We start from the raw sequence: 3225 nt of genomic DNA, 5'->3' as shown, positions 1-3225 counted from the left end.
GATAAAACAAGAGAATAGACAACTGTTTATGTGTCCAGTATGACTTCTTGTGGACACGCCTGTTTCAAGAGTACCTATTACATTCTCTATTGAATGATTTCGTTGAGTTCTTGTTGGAATCGGTTGCTCGGGAACAACTCCGGAAGGAGATAGGTTTGATAAATTCTCATCAACTTCAGTGAGAGGATTCTTCAATCCGGAAGTTGCCGTATTGTGTGAGTATGAGGTGCTAGCAACGTATTCATTTGGAATAACATCAGGAAACAAAGTGCTCCTAAAAATTTAACGAATAGCACTCTCCTCCTCAACCGTTGGAACATTCACTAAAGAAGTTGAAGACACAGTTTCAGTAACTTCTTCTGGCGGATTGACGGAGACGGGTGGAGTAACATCAAGTGGCTTTGCGAGATCATCATCCAGAATTGGAGATATGTGAGATACTGCATGTGGGTCTTCTTTCTCAGCATCCGCGGTAGCTTTCCCTGACATTTCTGTGTTGATAACCGGAGATACATTGAACGGTTTGAAGAGTTCATTATAATCGAACAGCTAGTCAGGACCAACATGGGCATCGGTTTCGTTTTCTTCCAACCAACGAACATCTTATGATTCCAAAATTTCCTTGGTTGACTTGTTGTAGACTCTGTAGGCAGTATGACCAGAATAACCAACGAAGTAACAGTCATCAGCTTTGGCCCAAAATTGGAGTTGACTAAAGATTCAGTAGAGTACATGGGCAACCAAATGCTCTGAAGTGTGCAACTGTGAGCTTATTACCGTAGACAATCTCATATGGAGTTTTCATTTGAGACTTGTTGATTATCACCCGATTCTGAACATAGCATGCCGTATTAATAGCTTTGGCCTAGAAGAATAATGGTTGTTTAGAATCACACAGCATGGTCCTTGCTACCTCGATAAGAGTTCTATTTCTCCTTTCAGCCACACCATTCTGTTGCGGTGTCCGAGTTGAACTGTACTGACGAAGCACCCCTCTTTCCGAGCCAAAATGATTCAAAGAAGCATTCTTGAATTTTGTACCATTGTCACAATGAATTCCCTTCTACTTAAGATCCAGCCTGATTTTCCATAAGCACCACATACCTCTTGATAAATTCTGTAGTTTTACTCTTATTTGACAAGAAAAACACCCAAGTAAAATGTGAGTAAGTCATTAGTAATAACGAGACAATAAGAACTGCGAGAAAGACTCAAAACATGAACCAGACCGAAAAGGTCCATATGAAGCAATTGAAAAACTGATGAAATGGTATTAATCAATTTTGGCTTATGAGTTTTTCGATGATGTTTACCCAAGGCACAAGCCACATATTTTTTAATACTAACAAAATCTTTGACGGGTAAACCACGTACCAAATCATTTTTAGCAAGAGGGTTCAAGTTTTTCATGTTAGCATGACCAAGACGATTATGCCAAAGCATGGCGTTATGTTCTGACACTTTTGAAAACAAATAAGTTAGTTCATCAGGAACATTTTTGTTCATGTCGATCACATAAGCATTATCTTTTCTTTGTGATCGAACAAGAATCCAGAATTTTGGTATAATGATACCAGGTTTTAAAATCAAACACTCTTTCTTAGTAAAATTAGTTGAAAAATCTTTATCATAGATTTGTGACACGCTCAACAAACTGCGCTTCAGATCTGGAACATAATTAAGATTTTCAAATTTTAGAGCACCATTACGTACAGTACCCTTCTGAGCAATCTTCCATATTTTTTCCTCCCGCAAAAGACATATACCCATCATTAAAGATTTGAATGTCGTGTAGTTGGGAAAGGTCTCCTTTCATGTGCTTAGAACAACCACTATCAACATACCAAGGTCTGATGATATTCCTCCATAGTTGTTCCTGCACGATGTGTGAGATTAGTTAGACTTTGGTACCCACTCCATAGTTACACCGGGTGTCCCTGACTCATTTAAGGTTGTCACAGGTTGCCATGACATGTCCTTTTGATCATCTAACACTGAATTTAGAGACTCTTTTATCGGAGATTTAGGCAACCTTTTATGTCTGCCACTGTAATATTTGGCATTATAAGTACGAATGGGTGACTTGATCTCTGGCTTGTGAGGGTTAGAAATAGACGATTTTTTCTTTTCCACTTATTACGGTTTAAAATTCCTGTTTGTTTTAGAGACCGTAACACCTTTTCTACCCTCTGTACGAAACATGTTACGCTTGGTCTAATGAGGACTAAACCTGCCAGATTTGTTTCTTTTCCAATCATCGTCAGAGGGATTAGCCTGATAATGCCTGAATTTTTTCCTGTAACTATTATGAGGCATAGAAGGCATATGCCTCTGATAGAATCCATAATAAGGAACATATGGACGATGTTGACAGTTTTTGGAAATATGACCGGGAGTGCCACAGTTAAAACAAGTTTGACGTGTTACATAGAAATTATTTTGGGCACCTCCCTGTCTGTACTGGTGGTGTGGACTAGTTTGCTTAAATTGATGCTTACCACTTTTCACATTATTTGACTTGTCAATTTGTTTGTCATTAGAGCATCCCTCTTTAACAAACTTAGGTGATGAATATTTGTTGGAATTTTTTGATTTTTTAAACTTATTAGAAATCACATTATCAGAATTCAAAGTCTTAAAGAAATCAACAACACAAGAATCCTTGCTCTTAAAAACAAAGCCCACACAAACAGTCATAATAACATAATTCAAAACATGTAGTTTTAAAGAAACAACAGAATTAAAGTCTTTATTAAATGAAACACTTGAGTCATCATCCTCATCAGTCCATTCCTCAACGAGTACTTTATCTGCACATGAAGTAAACACATCAGACTCGTTCACTTTTGAAGTAGACGCAATAGTTTCTACTGAATCGTTCTTTTCACTGTTAGCTGGTTTACCATACTTCATATATTTAACCTTTTCTTCCTGCTCTTTGGTAAGAGGAGGACCTGTGTAGTTGTCATTATATGGTGGGGGTACGTGACTATATCCTATACCCTCACCCTCATTCTCTTTCTACCAAAACTGATTTTCAGTCATTGAATTAACTACCTTTTTTCAGTTAGTTTTGAAGTTTCTAACTTAGAGGCTTCTAGTTCAGCAGTTAATTCAACAATTTTCTGTTTGGCATCAGGATGGTGGCAACTTTTCAAGCTAAAGTCAGATTTTAGTTTGGAAAAATCTTTTTTCTGTGCCTCAATTTTATTAAGGTAAGCTTTC

Source organism: Bidens hawaiensis, unplaced genomic scaffold, assembly GCF_021521415.1.
Source record: "Bidens hawaiensis isolate Kalapana, Puna unplaced genomic scaffold, B.hawaiensis_p1.1 tig00029716_1, whole genome shotgun sequence".
In the NCBI taxonomy this organism is placed as follows: Eukaryota; Viridiplantae; Streptophyta; class Magnoliopsida; order Asterales; family Asteraceae; genus Bidens; species Bidens hawaiensis.
Note: the sequence above shows the minus strand (reverse complement) of the source record.